General features: G+C 42.3%; 1 protein-coding gene across 1 annotated transcript in view; it reads right to left on the bottom strand.

The window, feature by feature from the left end:
* Positions 1-23,289, bottom strand: part of LOC124293695 (glutamate receptor ionotropic, NMDA 2B) — a 1,867,270-nt gene that overhangs the window by 1,782,529 nt on the left and 61,452 nt on the right. The window lies entirely within an intron of this gene.

Genomic DNA, 23,289 nt, shown 5'->3' with positions numbered 1-23,289 from the left:
AGTAACACAAATCGTACGACCTCGCCATCCGAACAGTATGATGATTTGGTAGCCAATTTTGAAGTATCAAAACGTTTTGTGCTGCACAGATTGTAATGGGTGGTTGTATGCACGTCACATCTTAGAGACACAGCTGAAGTTTTTTGCAAGGTTTGAAGCAACGGACAGTCAAAGTCCAGCATACCGAGAATTTGAACTTTCGGGATAATTTTAAGCGACCAATCTCGTTTTTCTTCTCCTTTCACGTACACGGTTTCAGCTTTGCACAGCCTGTCTTCAATGGTCCACTCAACTTCCTCAAAAGGTATGGTTCCACAGCTCCAAGGTAAACCGTGAAAATGCGTTCTAACCAAGAATTTCGGCTTCTGTATTTGACGTCCAGTAAATCCCATTCGTAAGGTGGCTTGAAGAAGAACATTGATGGAGATGCTTCCGAGTAGATTGAAATTATGGCCAATTCTTTCAAGGTGAAGGTACTGTTGTAAGGTCTACGAAAGCCTTGTATGTCAACGATAAGCTCCATCTTTAAACTGTGCGAGATGGTGGGAACGGGTCAGCTTTTATACCAACTTTTTCACCCCACCACTGAGCGGGTTGTATTCGACAATACGATCGTGAACAATCAAGCAGTACGCCGATGTTTCAGCGGGAAAGTTGGCTTCAGCTTCAAATTCAAGACGGATGTCGACAGGTCCGTACTTCAAAGATTCGTTTTGTTTTGAACAGTCGATAACGAATGAGGGGACGTCTCGAAGGAATTCACTCTTTGACAGCAACGGCTCGGGGTTCTTGTCGTAGTAGGTAGCTTGGAAGTTTACGTACATCTCGTACAGGAGCGCGTAGAGATTACGACTCATGTTGAGGTTCGGGTTACCGTACGGATAAGGTTGAGAGTTCAAAAATAGTTTGACGTCCGTGATATTGCAATGATCGAAATGACTTGCGTTCTTGCCGTTCTTGTTCTTTCCACTCGTTTGGAAACTCAAAATGACGTACCGAGGTTTTTCAAGCTGAGTGGAAGTTTCCGCAGTCCAAACGTGTTTCGATGTTGTGGGAAGTAAGAGATATTCGTACAATTCCCAACTGCGGAAGCTCATCGAAATAGGCGGATCTCTCTGAATGAAATTTAGTAGGTCAACTTTTTTCTGATCCGCGAGTTTTTAATACGGTATTAGCCATTTCACTGCATTGATCGTGAGTTTGAATTCCTCCTCTTGAGTCTGCATGATTGCGTTGACGTCAGTTTTTGATCCCGTCAAAATTAACTCATGTTTAGCGTGTACAACGACCTTGCGGTAGTCTTCCGCGAAACCCAATATCATGCTGAGCAGTATCAGTACGTCAAAATTACCCTCGGCATCGGTTAATTTTTTCTTCTCTTCTACATCAAGCCATCCAGCGTTCCCCATCAGCCAAGTCTGACCAGGGTGCAGAGAAGCGTAACACTTCGTAAGACTTGTCAAGCCAACGTTCTTGCTTCTATCAATCACAACTGCATTAATTTCGTAGCGTATTTCTTCAAACAGATGACACATCGTGTTGTTTACGCGCTGTGTGTTCACAGTAGCTGTACCATCAGGTTTGAGGAGTCGTCCGTGAATATGTACCGAACTTTTGCTGGGTAATATGCATAAATCCTGATGCTGAACGGTGATTCGAATTTCATCGCTGTTGTTGAAAGTTGACGAGGCGTAAGGTTTGTGAGCGCGAATCTCGTAATGCGCAAAGGATTCGTCAAAGACGACTGGTGTTTGACTGTTTAAGATTTCTTCCTCCATGGTACGTAGCAGATGATAAAACAGCAAAATCGAATTTTTAGTAGTAGATAAGCAAGGGGGGTTCTGGATAGAAACACCTTCTTTACCGACCAAGCCGACCAGCGGTCATTTCGACGGCAGCCATTTTTTTTTTGATGGCAGCCATTTTGATTTTTTCGAGGGGCGGGCAATTTTGACGATGGCCATTTTGACGGCGGCCATTTTTGATGGCGGTCATGATTTTTTCGATGGCGGCAATTTTGACGATGGCCATTTTGACGGCGGCCATTTTTGATGGCGGTCATGATTTTTTCGATGGCGGCAATTTTGACGATGGCCATTTTGACGGCGGCCATTTTTGATGGCGGTCATGATTTTTTTCGATGGCGGCAATTTTGATTTTGTGATGGAGGCCATTTTGACGGCGGCCATTTTTGATGGCGGTCATGATTTTTTCGATGGCGGCAATTTTGGCGATGGCCATTTTGACGGCGGCCATTTTTTGATGGCGGCCATGATTTTGTGATGGCGGCCATTTTGACGGCGGCCTTTTTTGATATATAACCAATAGTTTGCCTCAGGCGAAAAATAATATTTTCCACGTACTTCGAATACATTCTTTTACGTTAATGGACCGGATGGTGACATCGCGATTAGATAGACAGGGAATGCCGATGACGATCCGTAAACTTTCACGCTAATAGTACGTACTTCGAATACATTCTTTTACGTTAATCGACCGGATGGTGACATCGCGATTAGATAGACACAAAAAAACAATATTTTCCACGTACTTCGAATACATTCTTTTACGTTAATCGACCGGATGGCAACATCGCAATTAGATTTCGCGCTAATAGTTTGCCTCAGACGAAAAAAATAATATTTTCCACGTACTTCGAATACATTCTTTTACGTTAATGGACCGGATGGTGACATCGTGATTAGATAGACACGAAAAACAATATTTTCCACGTACTTCGAATACATTCTTTTACGTTAATCGACCGGATGGCGCCATCGCAATTAGATTTCGCGCTAATAGTTTGCCTCAGACGAAAAAAATAATATTTTCCACGTACTTCGAATACATTCTTTTACGTTAATGGACCGGATGGTGACATCGCGATTAGATAGACAGGGAATGCCGATGACGATCCGTAAACTTTCACGCTAATAGCCCAGAGCGGAAATTTCACATTCGAAAAAAATATTAATAGAATTTATTGTAAGCCAATAGTTTGCTCCAGGTGAAAAACAATATTTTCCACGTACTTCGAATACATTCTTTTACGTTAAACGACCGGATGGTGACATCACAATTAGCATAAAAGAGACCGGGTCAGCGTAGAGCGGTCATTCTAGAGGAAGCTTCGCAACTCTATCTTTGTCAAGTGTGTGTGTGATCGAAAGAAGAAGAAACATGGATTCCGAAAAGTGTTTGAAATTAATACAAATTATGGAAACGGCGTTCAAGATTTTATCTGAAAAATCGTCACCGGCAGAAATTGCAAAATGGATTCGATTCGGAACCCAAAATACCAGGCTTTTGAATAAAATCTTACGCAACAACGCCTCAACGATCGGGGAGAAGACAAGAATTTTGACTACAATTGGAATTCTGAAATCGTTGACAGTCAAATTTCAACAATTTCAAAAAGTGGGTGACGGATTACGAAGCCGACGAAGAAGCGATCGAGTACGGTGGGAAGATTTGGAGACAGCTTTCGAGAGTCGAATTCGAACGGGAGCCATTATCAATCTGCGGCATAAAGATTTGAACAGGTTTTTGGAAGATGCGAAACACCTCGTCGTTGCAAGACTGAAGAAAATGCTACGAAAAGTGGGAAGTTTAAAGGCAAACTGTGTCTTGTGTTGTAAATTCAATATAACGAAAAACGCTGAACATGTTGAGGAAATGAAATATTTTAACACCAGAAACCAAATCATCCTCCAGCCAGCTGACATACACGGGTGGTTCGAAGAGAACGTAAAGCAAAAAGTGTTGGCCAAGGTGGAAGATTTTCAAGAGAGAGACTCTGGTTGGTCGCTGACCGAAATAATCAATTTGACTGTAAATATCAACAAGTACGTGCCACTGCGAGGCGGTGTGTTCACATACACACCACTACCCAAAGATATTCAAGATAAGAAGGCTGTCGTCAACATCCGCAACGGAGACGCGTATTGCTTTCTCTGGTCGATCACCGCAGCCCTCTTTCCAGCCAACAACAATCCCAGCGAAATCACTTCGTATCCACATTTCAGCTCAGTGCTACAATACGGAGGTTTGCATTTTCCAATGTCTTTAGACCAGATTCCAAAATTTGAGAAACTTAACAAACTCTCAATTAACGTTTACGGTATAGATAGTGCGAAAAAACAAAAGCGTAGTGAAATTGTACCCATTTATTTGAGTCGAAACAAGTCTGATAAGCCTACAATCCATCTTTTAGTAATAGAGTCTGAAAACGACGACGATGACGATGATAGTATGGAAAATATTGAAAAGAATGTAACACATCATTTTGCATGGATTCGGAATTTATCACGGCTGACACGTTCCCAAATTTCTAAACATAAATGTCGTACATGGTTGTGCGATAGGTGTCTATCACACTTTCAATCTGAAAGGTGTTTGTGCAAGCACAATGTAGATTGCATGAATTTGAATGAAACCAAAGTTATCTTACCAGCAGAAGAGGACAAGATTCGCAAATTTAAAAATTTTCAACACAAAGAAACCGTTCCGTTCTGCGTTTACGCGGATCTAGAATGTTTACTGCAGCCCACACATGAAAGTTCTGGGAAAAATAGAACAATTTATCGGAAGCATCTTCCGTACAGTATAGCTTACTATCTGCATTGTGCGTTTGACGATTCTGTTTCAAAATTCAAAATTAATCGCGGAGAAACTTGCATCCAATGGTTTGTAAACGAGTTAAAGGAATTGGCACTTTCGTTAGAGGGATATTACAAGACTGTTGTACCGATGGAACCACTAAATTTCAATCAGATCAACGAATTTGATTTGTCGGCGGTCTGTCATATTTGTGAAAAACCGTTTACGCCCACAGACGTGAAACATCGGGATCACTGTTATTTCACGGGAAAGTACCGTGGTGCTGCTCACCGCAGCTGTAATCTAAATTATCAAAATTCGCACACCATCCCAGTGATATTCCACAATCTTTCGGGTTACGATTCGCATTTTCTGATCAAAGCCCTGGGTACGTCATTCGAAGGTACTGTTAAACTATTACCTGTCAACAAAGAAAAGTACATTTCCTTCACTAAATTCGTTAAGGGAACGGATGTAACGTTCCGTTTCATAGATTCGTACCGTTTCATGCCTAGCAGCCTCGATAAATTATCATCGTATCTGGACGATTGCCGAAAAACAATAACACGTAAATTCTGCAGTAGCTTGAACAAATTTCGGTTATTGACTAGGAAAGGTGTCTTCCCGTACGAATACATAGACAGTTGGGAGAAGCTCGAGGAGAAACATTTACCAGTCAAAGAACAGTTTTATTCAAAATTAAACGACCGGAATATATCAGACGACGATTACGCACACGCGTGCGACGTATGGCAAACTTTTAACGTCCAAACTTTGGGAGAGTATTCGGACTTGTATTTACAGACGGACGTGTTTTTACTGGCTGACGTTTTTCAAAATTTTCGACAGAATTGTTGGACGACGTACAAACTGGACCCGTTACATTACTACACAGCGCCCGGTCTGTCGTTTGATGCAATGTTAAAATGTACAGGCATCGAACTCGAGCTTCTCACCGACATAGACATGGTTATGTTTATCGAAAAAGGTATTCGTGGTGGTGTATCACAGTGTTCGAACAGATATGCAAAGGCCAACAACAGGTACATGGGAGAGGAATTCGATCCTGAGATCGAAGAATCTTATCTCATGTACTTTGACGTTAATAATTTGTACGGTGCAGCTATGAGCTTTGCTCTGCCATACAGTTCCTTCGAATGGGTATCAGACTTCAGACAATGCGACGTTCTTACCATCTCGGACGATGCAGAGTTTGGTTACGTGCTGGAGGTAGATTTGGAATATCCTGCGGAACTGCATGAAACTCATAAGGATTTACCATTGTGTCCGGAGCACTATGTATCTCCGATTTCGACCAATAAACAGTCAAAATTGACGCCCACGCTATTTTCCAAGAAAAACTACGTTGTTCACTACAGCGTTTTGAAACAATGCTTACAATTAGGCTTAAAATTACTTCAAATTCACAGAGTTCTCAAATTCAGGCAAACCCCGTGGCTCAAAAAATATATAGATTTGAATACCGATTTGCGAAAAAAATCTGACAACGAATTTGAGAAAAATTTTTACAAGCTAATGAACAACGCAGTTTTTGGTAAAACTATGGAAAACGTGCGAAAGTACAGAGATGTTCGATTGATCACCGAATGGGATGGACGGTACGGTGCGAGAGCTACCATAGCCAAGCCTAATTTTCACAGCTGCACCGTTTTCGACAAAGAGATGGTTATCGTCGAAATGAATCAGACGAAAGTCAAATTGAATAAACCATTGTATGCAGGTTTTTCCATCCTGGATCTATCTAAAACATACATCTATGATTTTCATTACAATTACATTGAGCAGAAATTTGGCAACCGAGCAAAATTAATGTACACGGATACCGACAGTTTGATTAACAATTTTACCGTCGCCGACATATACGAACACATGAAGCAGGACTTGCACAAATTCGACACGTCGGATTATCCTCTTGACAACGTTTACGGAATACCTCGAGCAAACAAAAAAGTTCTCGGCTTGATGAAAGACGAGAATAACGGGAAAATCATGTCGGAATTTGTAGGGTTACGAGCTAAATTGTACGCATTCCGAGTCTTGGGAGATGAAAAAGACAACAAACGTGCCAAAGGTGTTAGAGGATCAGCGTTAAGAAAAATAACCTTCAACGATTATTTGGACTGTGCGTTGAAACGTGAAAATCTATCCTCAAATCAGCATTTGATCATGAGTCGAAAGCATGAGGTATATACCGTAGAACAGCAGAAAGTAGCACTGAGCTGGAATGACGACAAGCGGATCGTGTTTCAAAACACGACCGATACGCTTCCGTGGGGTTACAAGCCTGCACCGTAGCTTTATAAATTACCGCAATCTGTGTAAGACTTAATTTATAACTGTACCATGATGTATTATTATGTAGAGCTTAATTTTTTCAACTGTACCATGATGTATAAAATATTGTTATTATGCAGGATGGTTAATAAGAACGCTCCGAAGTATAAAAAAAAATTTGTACAACGATGCATATGTCTGTTGATTGTCTAAAAAAACAAAGATGTATACTTGTCATGTGTCGGGTATGAAATAAAGAGACACATACCTTTTTTACAAAAAAATTCATTTATTCAAAAGTTACATGTCCGATTCGTTTATCCAACTGTTGTGTGTATTGTCAAAACCTAACCATTTAACGTATATTTTTCTTCCACGCTTCTTGAGCACCTTCTCCACCAGATAGATATCCGGATGCTTAACCTTGAGGAGCTCTTGTTCGTAGAAACCACCAGCGATGGGTTGATCTCGGTAGTCTTTGAGCTTGTACGTCACAGGATGAGTATTTTCCACTCGACTTATCGTGAATATTTCAGTCGTCCAATTGGGAGTGTAACCTTTCTCGAAGACATTTTTGAATTTGCTGATTCGAACTTTGTCGCCAGATTTGAATTTTGCCGATATGGTAGGTATCGCTCGAAGCCCTCCGTACGCCTGACGTAATAACAGCCTCTCGTTTGCAACGGTGACATCCGACGGTTTCATTCTTATGGTTCGGTGTTTGGTGTTGTTGTAAGCCGAAACCAAATCAGATAAGATATCGAGCCACTTGAAGCTTCCTTGCATGCTGAACCGTGTCCACATTTTACCTTTCAGCGTGCGATTGAAACGTTCACAGATCGAAGCCTTCAAATTACTGTACGTGGAGTAAAGTTTGATTCCGTAGCGTATCATAAGCGATTCGAATTTCGAGTTGTAAAATTCCGTTCCTCTGTCGACGTGTAAATTTTTCGGCACCCGTCCTTCGACAAGCACAGATTCCATTGCCTTCGTAACATCATCTCCAGACTTGCTCTTTATCGGTACAGTCCACGCATACTTTGAAAAGATATCAATGACTGTGAGCATGTACTTGTAACCTTTGTTTTGTCCAGCGTACGACGTCATATCAACAAGATCCGCCTGCCAGGTCTCGTCGATGCCGCGCACGTCTACACGTCGACGTGGGTAATTCCGGCGTGCAGGTTTATGCAGTTCCGTCACCAGTGCTTGCTTTTTCTCGTTCATATTCCAACGCTATTAGTCTGGTGTCCAATTTGGAAATGATTTCCGCGTTTCGAGTCGACAAGTCTCTGTCTGTTTTAAGGTCTGTGTAGAAGGTATCCAAGGCTTTCTCCGTGGCGATCTCCAAAGTTTTGGTCATTTGATCGAGGTTGTCGATTTGTTTTTGCAGCACGTTGAATTTTCGTCTCAAGATTTTTAAAGTTACAGCACTGTTCGGTGCTGTGGGTTCTGCGACGTTGCACAGTCTCTTGTTCCGTATATCGTAATGCCCATCCGCTGTTATTTGAAACCCGACACCCGGAGGGCCGCGAGTGCTCGCAGCTGTGTTTTTATTCAGCTGACGTCCAAACACGTCGATGCTCATCTCGTAAATGATTGCAGAGTCGACGAGAATTGGCTAATAAATGATTCCGGCTTCCCGCAATTCTTCCAGAATCGACATAATTTCATTGTTGTGACTTGTATTCCCAGCTGCTTGAGATGCCAGGAGTAAACGAAGACGTTCCACCAGCTCGTTAGCGTCGTCCCAGAAAATATAATCTGTTTTAACACCTTGTCGAGTAACCCAAGCCTGAGGTAGCAGAACACCTTTGCCCGTACGCTTCGACATCTGTGACGATGGTGATACGTCTTTGCCTGACGTAGAAATATTCAGCAGCTCAGCAATTAAATGTTTGAATTTGACGCTCTGAGCGTTTCGGATAGGCTCGGTGGCGCTATAGTACTTTCTGTGAGCATTTGTTGCGAGAAGGATATTTCTATAATTCTCCCTGTCGTTGAGGGTAACGTGAGCGCTGTTGGGCATCTTTTTAAACAGCAGCTCCAGCAGTCCTTGAGTTTTCGGATAGAGCGTGTTGCCTATGCGAACGGAATCGCGCTCGAAGCTTATCGGTGAATCACCAACCATCAGCCCGGCAGTAGAAAGACTCCGTACCCCGTACACGGTATCCAACTCCTGCTGTCTTTGTTTATCGTTGAGCATCTCAAGATATTCATCCTCTGATCTCACCGACGATTCCGTGACGGATTGATCCTCTTCCTCTGCAGTTGCAAAAGAATCTTCCATTTCGTTCTTCAACTCATCCTTCGTTTCAGTTTTGAGTTCTTCCTTCACCTCTTCCTTGACAAGTTTCGTACCTCGAGAAACATTGACTAATGCCTGCAGCGGGGTTACCACAGGTTTGAAGACATCCTTCATTGTTTCCTGCAGCGACTCTTTTCCCGTCTTGAGGATTCTGTGCTTACGACGAATCGCATTACTCGCTTGAGCGATGCGATGCAAGACTTCTTTTTCCTTACGAATTTCCTGCATGTTGACACATCTAGTTCTGGAAAGCTACTGTTCCGTCGTCTTCGAAGATCGTGTATTTTATTCTTTTGTCATGTTTATGAAATTGTCAAAACCTCTCCTATACCGACCATTACCGAGCTCTCTATCCTTGTCGATCACTACGAAGCCATATTTGTCACCGTTCCAGCACGCCGCACTCAAGTCTTTAAAATCTACGTACGACATATCGGTGTTTACATGATCGTTGTACACATGTCTCAGATTCATCTCGTCTTGTTTGAATAAGACCAGCAAGTTGGTGTTGTCGCGCACGAGATGCTTAGGGATTCGAGCGTACGTCTGACAAAGATAGAAACAGTCTACGTCGTGATGTCTACCCATACAAAAGTACGCGCGTATGTTATCCTGCTTCTCGCACGCTACGTCATCGAATATCATGATCGAGTTAGGTCGCGTCTCGTTCGGTGCAATGACGTGCTCATGCTCGTTAAAGGGGTAATACTCAACACCGTCGACATTTTCGAGCACTTGACTCAGAAACTTGTATTTCGGCTGATTGAGAGATTTTGAGTAAACGTACAGGTTTTCGAACCTCAAGCCGTTCGGATGCGTTATAAGCGCAAATAATGCGTTGGTTTTGCCACAGTTGGATGGTCCGCAGAATACCGCACGTACACTACTCGGCAACAATTCGCCATTAGGTTTTTTCCGTTTTGTACTCTGCTGTGTAAATTTGTCAAAATTCATCACGGGCAGCTTGGCCGATTGTGTCTCGAACCTCATCTCAAACGTGACTGACTGGATTTTTCCATAAATGCATCGTTTATAACAACTTTCTCTCAGTCGCGGAGCGGACATGATTGTGCACACACGTGATCGTAAGCGATCGTCAAAAAAGCGATCAAGTGGGAAAGGTTTGGTAAATAGCATTATCAACAAACTTCCGATCGAGTTGCATGTTCCCGGTTACCAGTACTGCGGTCCTGGCACCAAGTTGTCGAAAAGACTCGCGAGAGGCGATTCCGGTATCAATCCTCTCGATGCAGCGTGTAAGGAACACGATATAGCGTATTCGAAAAATCGTGAGAATCTTGAAGCTAGAAGCATTGCGGATAAAATATTAGCTGAAAAAGCTTGGAAACGGGTTCTCGCAACGGACGCAAATTTGGGTGAGAAGGCAGCCGCTTGGGCTGTAGCTAACACGATGAAGGTGAAAACAAAGTTAGGCATGGGGTGTCGAAAACCTAAGAACGTTTTCTTGAACAAAATCATACGAGCGGCAAAACAGTCTATGATTCCAAGCTATGACGCGAAAACGAGCATCAAGTCTGCACTCAAAGGTGCTCGAGAAGCTGTGAAAAAAGAAGGTGGTAAACATAAAGTTCGATCACCGCGCGTTCTACCGGTACCCTCAAAAGTTGGCGGATTTCTACCTTTTCTCATACCTATTTTTGCCAGTCTCAGCGCTACGGGTGCGTTAGCGGGAGGTGCTGCGGGTATAGCAAAGGCTGTAAACGATGCGAGCGCGGCTAAACGAGAATTGGAGGAAAGCAAACGGCATAACAAAACGATGGAAGCGATCGCCTTAGGTAAAGGTCTCCATCTCAAACCTTACAAAAAGGGTTTTAGTCTTCATCTTTCAAAAAACTAAATGTCAAGCTACCACGCCGAGCGTTGACCAATTGGGATTTGCTGAAGTATGCAAAAATCATGAAAATTCCATACTTCCGAGGTGTCTTTATGCGCAACGAAATGCCCAAAACCGGGCCGCGTAAAAACGAAACAGCTGTAGTCAATCTCGACAATAAAGATGGTCCTGGGACACACTGGGTTGCGTATAAGAAACGCGGTAGCGATGTAGTTTACTTCGACAGTTTCGGTCATCTTCAACCGCCGTTAGACCTCGTGAAATATCTCGGTGTTGGTAGCGTTAAGTACAACGACGAAAGGTATCAAGATTACGGTACATTCGATTGCGGACACTTGTGTCTGAAATTTCTAAGCGATAAGCTATATAAACATGACACGTAATTTAATAACGTCAGTCGAGCACTCGCAGTCATGGATGATTCGTTTACATTAACGATATCGGGAACGTCGTCGATTCTCGAAGCGCAATATTTTCCTCCGATCGAACTTGCTCTGAACAAAAATTATGTTCTCGGTCTCGTTGAACTGTTAACCTTCAATTCCATTCCCAACGTCGATGTCGGTCGCAATAAAATTTACGTAGCCGACAAGGTAGTCACTATATCCACTGGCAGCTACGAAATTGAGGATATTGAAAAGTATGTTCAAGACGCGTTAAAAAATACCGACATTGAAATCAGTATAAAGCCTAACAATAATACGTTACGCAGCGAAATCAAATGTAACCATATCGTAGATTTGGAACCTGAGGATTCTATTGGTCAGCTTCTCGGATTTACACCGCGCGTATTGGCAGCTAATCAAACTCACCATTCGGATATGCCTGTAACTATTCTCAAGGTCAACGCGTTGCAAGTCGAATGCGGCATTACAACGGGTGCCTACGTCAATGGACATAAAGTGCATACTATTCACGAATTTTTCCCTATCGTTCCACCGGGATATAAGATCGTGGAAGTACCGTCGCACGTCATTTACCTTCCGATCACCGTCAAGACCATAGATCACGTGCAGCTTCGGTTAGTCGATCAAGACGGAGATCTGGTTAATTTTCGCGGAGAAGTTATAACTGTGAGACTGCACATCAAATCGCAATAAAAGATGGGTATTGTATATAACAGATTGACCAAAAAGAGTTATATCAGTAAGTCAGCATGTCCCGATCAAGTCAGTCATCGATCGATTCCCGAACCGCCAACACGTCAAAACGTGGAGTTCCTGATAGCTCTGGGTCTAAAGCTGACACCTTTTGGAAAAGGAATTTCCGACAAATAAAACTGCGATTCTGCTGTTTCGTTGTATGCTCCGTACGAACCTTTGATTTTCATCGACTGTTCGAAACAAAACGAGGCTCTGAAATCTGGACCGGTAGATATTCGTATCGAATTTGAGGCGAAGAATAACTTTCCTACCGGTACATCTGCCTACTGCTTGATTTTACATGATCGTATAATTGAATATAACCCGCTGAGTGGTGGGGTGAGAAAATTGGTATAAAAACCTTGAACGTTGTGACAATCGATTCAGTATTTTTTTCACGATGGAGTTCATAGTCGACGTACAAGGATTCAGAAGACAGGGTTCCGGTTTTACACCAAAAGAGTTGGCAGTTGTGTCACTCGAAGGGGCCAACCCGTCAATTTTTCTCTTCGAACCTCCGTACGATTGGAATTGTTTACGTGCTCCGTTCAAAAGCGACAATTTGTGGCTGTCACGGAATTATCATGAACTATCCTGGGAAGGTGGTGATTTACCTTTCGAGAAGCTCGACTTCACCATCGAATGTACGCTGCTGCGTAAGGCTTCAACAGTTTACGTAAAAGGTTTGGAGAAGAAAAGTTGGCTGCAGAAACTTCTGGGCGAAAAAGTTGAAGTCGTTGAAATGATGGATTTGAGTTGTCCGTCGTTGCAGAAGTTGAATGAAATGTCGGACACGAATTCAAACTGTACGCATCACGCTATATTACGTCCAAACTGTGCAGCCCAAAACGTATTGTTACTGCGAAATTTTTTACTCAAACACAAAAGACAATCGGTATCTCCTCGAACAGTTATTCATTCTCATTGTCTAACGCATGGATACGATACCGTTGAGTAAGAACACTCATACATTAGCATTACGAATTTCATGTAAAACTGTAATCTTGAGCTGTTTTTTTCAATAAAATATTTTGCATCGTCAATAACAACCGTTTATTCAGAACCTCTATCCCGCTAGTTAAGAGTTTATTTCAGAACCTTCCAGAATTCAACGCCGAGACTCATCAGTCTTACACGGCACATGCAAGTCAAAAGTTCATCAAAGTTCTACAAATATCAGCGTTAAAGTCATGGCTGCTGAAACATACTCAAATATCGTCAAAACGATGGAGAACGCACGGGATCGAAATCGCAATCGCTGCTTTTCTCTATTTCAGATCATTAGTGAACTAAAAGGGTGAAGAGAGCAAAAAAAAAAAATGTATACGCATTTTTTTTGTTTATTCAATAAAACATTTCATTTTTTTTTTTTACATCGGTCAATGTTAATTATTGTAATTGATTCTTCTATACATATATATATATATATATAATTGGAACAGTGGTGTAAGGAGACGCTGTACACGTTGTCCTGGTACGGTGTACAAGTTAGGCGAGAGCCGACGCATCTTTGAACTCGATTTGCCCATACTGGCCGCCCAGATATTGCAAGAGCAGCCGCTCCTCCTCCGTCGCCTGCACCAATTTCTGGTACTGAGTCTCGTCCTCGTTGAGCATTCGCGCAACCCGTGCCGGTAAGAAGATGCTGAATTCGTCGTTCAGATCTGTGACGATACGCTGTCCAAACCTCGTTTGAACTCGTCGAATATTGGTGACTTTGTATATTTTGAAAATTTCCAGCTCGGTCAATTTCTTTGTCGGTAGAAAATCGGCCATGCTTGCCACTTTGTTCAATTTTGTGAAATCCATTTTTTTAATGTTCAACAGTTACGTGTTTTTGATAAATTTAGATTTGCAAACTTTTTTGTCACTGTGCTTAGTTCTGACTTCTGATTCACAATGGTTTTCAAGTCGTGAATATTTTTTAGGAACAGATCGATTCGCTGTTTTAGTTCTGCTTTACTTGGAGTTCTCTTCATGAGAGCTGAAGGTACAAGACTGTCTTTCGAGCCTGAATTTCAGTCTTTTATATCCGTATTCCTTGAGAAACTTCTAGAATCTGGAATTCTATTAATATTTTTTTCGAATGTGAAATTTCCGCTCTGTCTATCTAATCGCGATGTCACCATCCGGTCCATTAACGTAAAAGAATGTATTCGAAGTACGTGGAAAATATTATTTTTTTCGTCTGAGGCAAACTATTAGCGCGAAATCTAATTGCGATGTTGCCATCCGGTCGATTAACGTAAAAGAATGTATTCGAAGTACGTGGAAAATATTGTTTTTTTGTGTCTATCTAATCGCGATGTCACCATCCGGTCGATTAACGTAAAAGAATGTATTCGAAGTACGTACTATTAGCGTGAAAGTTTACGGATCGTCATCGGCATTCCCTGTCTATCTAATCGCGATGTCACCATCCGGTCCATTAACGTAAAAGAATGTATTCGAAGTACGTGGAAAATATTATTTTTCGCCTGAGGCAAACTATTGGTTATATATCAAAAAAGGCCGCCGTCAAAATGGCCGCCATCACAAAATCATGGCCGCCATCAAAAAATGGCCGCCGTCAAAATGGCCATCGCCAAAATTGCCGCCATCGAAAAAATCATGACCGCCATCAAAAATGGCCGCCGTCAAAATGGCCTCCATCACAAAATCAAAATTGCCGCCATCGGAAAAAAATCATGACCGCCATCAAAAATGGCCGCCGTCAAAATGGCCATCGTCAAAATTGCCGCCATCGAAAAAATCATGACCGCCATCAAAAATGGCCGCCGTCAAAATGGCCATCGTCAAAATTGCCGCCATCGAAAAAATCATGACCGCCATCAAAAATGGCCGCCGTCAAAATGGCCATCGTCAAAATTGCCCGCCCCTCGAAAAAATCAAAATGGCTGCCATCAAAAAAAAATGGCTGCCGTCGAAATGACCGCTGGTCGGCTTGGTCGGTAAAGAAGGTGTTTCTATCCAGAACCCCCCTTGCTTATCTACTTTTAGTTGTCGGAAATTCCTCTTCCAAAAGTGGTCAGTCTCAGACCCAGAGCTATCAGGAACTCCACGTTTCGAGGTGTTAACGGTTCAAGAATCGATCGATGACTGACTTGATCGGGGCATGCCGACTCACTGATATACCTACTCTTTGACAGTCTGTTATATACAATTCCCATCGTTTATTACGATTTGATGTGTAGTCTCACAGTCATAACTTCCCCACTAAAATCAACCAGGTCTCCGTCTTGATCCACTAACCGGAGCTGAACGTGATCTATGGTCCTGACGGTGATCGGAAGGTAAATGACGAGCGACGGTACTTACACAATCTTACATCCTGGTGGGACAGTCGGGAAAAACTCGTGAATAGTGTGTACTTTGTGTCCATTGACGTAGGTGCCCGTTGTAAGGCTGCACTCGACTCGCAACGCGTTGAGCTTGAGTATAGTTACAGCCACGTCTGATTCGTGAGTTTCATCAACCTCCAATACACGTGGTGTAAATCCCAAAAGTTGAGCAATGGAATCATTTGGGTCAAAGTAAATCGTGTGGTTGCATGTGATTTCGCTGCGTAATGTATTATTGTTAAGTTTGATGGCGAGCCTGATATCTGTATTTCTTAGCACGTTTTGAAGATAGTTCTCTATGTCCTGGGTCTCGTAGCTGCCGGTAGGTATGGTGATCACTCAATCAGCTGTGTGAATTTCATTGTGACCAACCTCAACGTTGGAAATCAAATTGAAGGTTAACAATTCCACCAAGCCAAGAGCATAACTTTCATCACGAGCAAGTTCGATCGGTGGGAAATATTGTGCCTCGAGAATCGAAGAGGTTCCCGAAATCGTTAACGTTAACGAATCATCCATGACTGCAAGTGTTAGACTGACTTTCATGAATCACGCACCATGTTTATATAGCTCACCACTCAGAAATTTCAGACACAAGTGTCCGCATTCAAATGTATCATAATCCTGGTACCTTTCATGATTGTATTCAACATTACCAACGCCGAGGTATTTTATGAGGTCTGAGGGTGGTTGAAGGTTGCCGAAACCGTCAAAGTATTCGTTATTATTGTCCCGTTTCTTGTATGCAACCCAATGTGTTCCCGGACCGTCTTTGTCATCAAGGTCGATTATAGCTGACTCGTTTTTTCATGGACCGCTCTCGGGCATTTCGTTTCGCACGAAAATACCGCGGAAATGCAGAACTTTAAAGATTTTTGCATATTTCAACAAGTCCCAATCAGTCAACGCTCGACGTGGTAGCATCGCATCTAGTTTTTTGGAAGATGGAGACCAAGACCTGTTTTGTACGGTTTTATATGAAGCCCTTTGCCCGACGCGATAGCTTCCATAGTTTTGTTGTGTCGTTTGCTCTTTCCCAGTTCTCGTTCAGCCGAACTTGCATCGTTCACAGCTTTCGCTATATTTGCCGCACCACCGGCTAACGCGCCGGTAGTACTAAGTCCAGCGAAAAAAGGAATCAGAAACGGTAGAAAACCACCGACTTTTGAAGGTACTGGTAGGACGCGAAGTGTTCGCACTTTACATTTACCACCCGCTTTTTTAACGGCGTTCTCAGCTCCCTTCAGCCCAGATTCGATAGCTACTTTCGCATCGTTGCTTGGAACCATCGAACGTTTTGCAGCATTTATAATTTTTCCCAATGTTACATTTTTTGACTTTCGAATTCCCATTCAGAGTTTAGATTTCACTTTCATTGTATTAGCTATTGCCCAAGCGGCTGCCTTCTCACCCAAATTTGCGTCCTTTGCGAGAACCCGTTTCCAAGCTTTCTCAGCTAACACCCTATCAGCCTCGTTTCTAAGTTCAAGATTTTCACGATTCTGCGAGTAAGCAATGTCGTGGTCCTTGCAAGCTGCATCGAGAAGATTGAGTCCCGGATCACCCCGCGCAAGTCTCTTCGTTAGTTTTGTACCAGACCCACAGTACTGATAACCAGGTACATCCAATTCGACTGGAAGGCTGTTGATGGTTTTATTCACCAGACCCTTGCCACGATGTTGCCACCTGCAGCTTCGTTCACCTCTGTACGCGATCATGTTCGTGCGTTGACTGACGAAAAGTGCTTTCGAACGGGATATTTATAGCAAATCCGATCAGTCTTGTCCAAGATGCGGTTTGAGAAACAACCTACTAAGCTTCCCGTGACGAAGTTTGACAAACTTTTGGAGCAAAATGTCAAAAGGCACAAACGACACGGTGATTCACTCCCGAATAGTGTACATGCAATATTCTGTGGACCATCGAAATGTGGTAAAACTAATGCGTTGCTCAGACTTAGAACCCATCCCAACGAACTCAGATTTTAAAATATCTACATCTACTCAAAATGTCTCAACCAACCTAAATACCAATAGTTGAAGCAATTGTTGGATCATGTTGAGAATACGGAGTATTTTGCGTTCACCGAACGTGAGCAAGTGATTACACCGGAAGAAGCAGGGCCCGACTCAATAATCATATTTGACGATGTAGCGTGCGAGAAGCAGGACAATATTAGAGCCTACTTTTGCATGGGTAGACATCACGACGTTGACTGTTTCTATCTCTGTCAGACGTACGCGGGTATTCCCAAACATCTCGTGCGCGACAATGTAAACTTACTCGTGTTGTTCAAACAAGACGATATGAACCTGAGACACGTATACGACGACCATGTCAACACCAATATGTTTTGCACAGAGTTTAAAAGTGTGTGCTCTGCATGCTGGAACGGTGAGAAGTACGGGTTTCTGGTGATCGACAAAGACAGTGATCTCAACGAAGGACGATACAGAAGGGGATTCGATTCTTTTGTCAGCCTGGAAAAGAAATAGAATCTAACATTTTCGAGCGAGAGACGCAGTAGCGTTGCAGACTCAGTTGCGTCAACATGCGGAGCTCTGAAATTTCCAAGCAAAAACATGTTTTACATCAGATCGCTCAAGCAAGTGCTGAGATCCGTCGAAAACACATATTGCACAAGTTGGGCAAGGAATCTACGACTCAGAAATTGAGTGACGTTTTCAAACCAGTACTGACTCCGTTGCAAGAACTGGTGAATGTTACAAAAGATACTAAACCTGTAAAGCAAGAGGTGGAAGAAATTAAAGAAGAAATAAAGCAGATGAAAAATGAAACGAAAAATGAAACTGTCTCGGACATGGACGATTCCTTTGCTTCGGCAGAAGATGAAACAATCGTAGAAACACCGGTCGAGAAAATCGAGGATGAGTATTTTGCACTGATGAGAGATGCGAAGACAAAAGGTGAATTGGACAACGTGTACGGTGAACGCAACCTCTCAAACGGACTAATGATTGATGATTCGTTGATATCTTTTAAGAGTGACTACATTCGTATTGGCGATACGCTTCACCTGAAAACGAAGGGTTTGCCGGAACTTTTGTTCACAAAGAAGCCTGACGGTTCTCCTGTGAGCGCCGGAGATCGGGAAAATTTTAAAAACATAATCCTCGCAACGAAAGCGCATAAAAAGTATTACTCATCCGATGGAGCTGTTCGAAACAATAACAGTTACAAATTTGTAAATATCATTGCCGAATTGATGGATTATTCCCCATCACATCGCCAAAAGGGTAAAGGTCTACTTCCGAAAGCTATGATCACTCGACAACGTGTTGAAACGGAATGCGTTTTCTGGGATGATCCAAACGAGTTAGTGGAGCGTCTTCGTTTACTCCTGGCATCTCAGGCAGCGGGAAATCCGGATCACAATAACAAAATAACCTCCATTATTGAAGAGCTACGCGAAGCAGGCATCATTTATTGAGCAGCTCCCATCGTTTCTGCATTCATTACCGAGATGAGCGTTGACGTGTTTGGACGGCATCTGGATAACAACACAGCCGTGAGCACTCGCGGTCCTCCGGGTGTCGGATTTCAAATAACAGCGGACAGGCATCACGATATACGGAACAAGAGACTGTGCAATGTCGCAGATCCCGCAGAGCCGAGCAATGCTGTAACTTTAAAACTCTTGAGACGAAAATTTAACGTGCTGCAAAGACAAATCGACAACCTTGATCAAATGATCAAAGCTTTAGAGCTCACCACAGAGAAAGCTTTGGATACCTTTTACACACACTTTAAAACAGGCAGAGACCTGTCGATTCGAAACGCTGATAACATTTCTCAATTGGACATCCAACTAAGAGCGTTGGAATATGAACGAGGAAAAGCAAGCACTGGTGACGGAACTGCATAAGCCTGCACGCCGGAATTACCCGCGTCAACGTGTAGACGTGCGCGGCATCGACGAGACCTTGCAGGCGGATCTTGTTGATATGACGCCATACGCTGGACAAAACAAAGGCTACAAATACATGCTCACAGTCGTTGATATTGTTCCAAAGTATGCATGGGCTGTACCGATAAAGAGCAAGTCTGGAGATGATGTTACGAAGGCAATGAAATCTGTGCTTGTTCAAGGACGGGTGCCGAAAAATTTACACGTCGACAGAGGAACGGAATTTTACAACTCGAAATTTGAATCGCTTATGACACGTTACGGAATCAAACTTTACTCCACGTACAGTAATTTGAAGGCTTCGATCTGTGAACGTTTCAATCGCACGCTGAAAGGTAAAATGTGGACACGGTTCAGCATGCAAGGAAGCTACAAGTGGCTCGATATCTTATCTGAATTGGTTTCGGCTTACAACAACACCAAACACCGAACCATAAGAATGAAACCGTCGGATGTCACCGTTCAAACAAAAGGCTGTTATTACGTCAGGCGTACGGAGGGCTTCGAGCGATAACCACCATATCGGCAAAGTTCAAATCCGGCGACAAAGTTTGAATGAGCAAATTCAAAAATGTCTTCGAGAAAGGTTACACTCCCAATTGGACGCCTGAAATATTCACGATAAGTCGAGTGGAAAATACCCATCCTGTGACGTACAAGCTCAAAGACTACCGAAATCAACCCATCGCCGGTGGTTTCTACGAACAAGAGCTCCTCAAGGTTGAACATCCGGATATCTATCTGGTGGAGAAGGTGCTCAAGAAGCGTGAAAGAAAAATATACGTTAAGCGGTTAGGTTTTGACAATGCACACAACAGTTGGATAAACGAATCGGACCTGTCACATTTGAATAAATGAATTCTTTGTGAAAACGTGTGTGTGTCTATATTTTATACCCGACACATAACAAGTGTGCATCTTTATTTTTTAGACAATCGACAGACATATGCATCGTTGTACAATTTTTTATATTTCGGAGCGTTCTCATTTAACATCCTACATAATAATATTTTATACATCATGGTACAGATATAAATTACGAAGCTAAGGTGCAGGCTTGTAGCCCCACGGAAGCGTGTCGGTTGTGTTTTGAAACACGATCCGCTTGTCGTCATTCCAGCTCAGTGCCACTTTCTGCTGTGCTACGGTGTATACCTCGTGCTTTCGACTTAACATCAAATGCTGATTTGTAGACAAATTTTCACGGTTCAAAACACATTCCAAATAATCGTTGAAAATTATTTTTCTCAACGCTGATCCTTTGACACCTTTGGCACGTTTATTGTCTTTCTCATCTCCCACGACTCGGAATGCGTACAATTTAGCTCTTAATCCTACAAATTCCAGCATTATTTTTCCGTTATTCTCATCTTTCATCAAGCGAAGAACTTTTTTGTTCGCCAGAGGCATTGAATAAACGTTGTCAAGCGGATAATCAAACGTATCGAATTTATGCAAGTCCTCCTCCATATGTTCGTGTATGTTGGGGACGGTAAAATTGTAAATCAAACTGTCGGTATCCGTATATATTGATTTTACTCGGTTGCCAAATTTCTGCCTAATAGAATTATAATGAAAATCGTAGATATATGTGTTAGCCAGATCCATGATGGAGAAACCTGCATACAATGGTTTATTCAACTTGAATTTCGTCTTGCTCATTTCGACGATAATCATCTCTTTGTCGAAAACGGTGCAGCTGTGAAAATTAGGTTTGGCTATAGTAGCTCTAGCACCGTATCTTCCAACCCATTTCGTGATCAGCCTGACATGTCTATACTTCCTAACATTTTCCATTGTTTTGCCAAAAACTGCGTTGTTCATCAGTTTGCAAAAATTTTTCTCGAATTCGTTGTGAGATTTTTTCCGCAAAACGGTATTCATATCTATGTATTTTTTGAGCCACGGGGTTTGTCTGAATTTGAGAACTCTGTGAATTTCTAGTAATTTCAAGCCTAATTGTAAGCATTGTTTCAAAACGCTACAGTGAACAACGTAGTTTTTCTTGGAAAGTAGCGTGGGCGTCAATTTCGGCCGTTTATTGTTCTAGATCGGAGGTATATAGTGCTACGGACACAGTGGTAAATCTTTATGAATTTCATGCAGTTTCTCAGGATTTTCCAAATCCACCTCCAACAAGTAACCAAACTCCGCATCGTCCGAGATGGTAAGAACGTCGCATTGTCCGAAGTCTGATACCCATTCGATGGAACTGTATGGCAGAGCAAAGCTTATAGCAGCAACGTACAAATTATCAACGTCAAAGTACATGAGATAAGATTCTTTGACCTCACGATCGAATGCCTCCCCCATGTACCTGTTGTTAGCCGTTGCGTATCTGTTCGAGCACTGTGACACACCACCTCGAATACCTTTTTCGATAAACATAACCATGTCTATGTCGGTGAGAAGCTCGAGCTCGATGTCAGTACACTTCAACATCGCATCAAACGACAGACTGGGCGCAATGTAATAATGTAACGGATCGAGGTTGTACGTTGTCCAACAGCTCTGTTGAAAGTTTTGAAAAACGCCGGATAGTAAAAACACGTCCGTCTGTAAATACAAGTCCGAATACTCTTCCAAAGTTTGAACGTTAAAAGTTTGCCAAAGTTTACATGCATGTGCATAGTCGTCGTCTGATATATCCCGATCATTTAAATTCGAGTAAAATTGTTGTATGCATGGTAGCCGTCTGTCCTCGAGCTTCTCCCAACTGTATATGTATTCGTACGGGAACATTCCTTATCTGGTCAATAACTGAAATTTATCTGAGCTACGATAAAATTTTCGTGTGATTGATTTTTGATCATCACCAAGATACGTTGCTAATTTCTCAAGACTACTGGGCATGAAACGGTACGAATCTACGAATCTAAACTTTATATCTGTCCCCCGACATATTTTGTAAAAGAAATGTACTTTTCTCTGTTTACGGGTAGAAGCTCAATTGTGCCCTCGAGCGATGTAGCCAGTGCTTTGATCAGAAAATGTGAATCGTAACCCTACAGATTGTGGAATATCACTGGGATAGTGTGCAAATTTTGGTAATTTAGATTGCAACCTCGATGAGCAGCACCACGGTACTTTCCCGTGAAATGGCAGTGATCACGATGTTTCACGTCTGTGAGTGTAAACGGTTTTTCACAAATGTGACACACTGTTGTTGAATGAAATTCGTTGATTTGATTGAAATCGAGAGGTTCCATCGGTACAACAGTTTTGAAATGAACTTCTAACGAATGTGCCAATTCCGCTAACTCATTCACAAACCATTGAATGCAAATCTCTCGACAATTAATTTCGAATTTCGAAAGCGAATCGTCAAACGCAAAATGCAGATAGTAAGCTATACTATACGGAAGATGCTTCTGATAAATTGTTCTTGTACCCATCTTTTTGTGCGTAGGTTCCAGTAAACATTCGAGATCCGCGTAAATGCAGAATGGAACGGTTTCTTTGTACTTGAAATTTTTAAATTTCAGTATTTTTTGCTCATCTGTAGGTAGAATAACTTTGGTTTTGTTTAAATTCATGCAATCTACATTGTGCTTTGTCAAACATCTATCACATAACCAAGTACGACATTTATGCTTAGAAATTTGAGATCTTGTTAATCGAGACAGATTTCGAACACAAGTAAAATGAAACATTCTATTTTTTCATAATTTTCCATATCAACATCATCGTCGTCATCGTCAGTGATTTCAGTTTCTATCGCTAAAAGATGAATTACAGGTTTGTCAGACTTGTTTCGGCTCAAATAAATGGGTGCTATTTCACTGCGCTTTAGTTTTTCCATACTATCTATACCATAAACG

This window comes from Neodiprion lecontei, chromosome 3 (genome assembly GCF_021901455.1).
Source record: "Neodiprion lecontei isolate iyNeoLeco1 chromosome 3, iyNeoLeco1.1, whole genome shotgun sequence".
In the NCBI taxonomy this organism is placed as follows: domain Eukaryota; kingdom Metazoa; phylum Arthropoda; class Insecta; order Hymenoptera; family Diprionidae; genus Neodiprion; species Neodiprion lecontei.
Note: the sequence above shows the minus strand (reverse complement) of the source record. Positions and strands in the feature narration are given on the sequence as shown.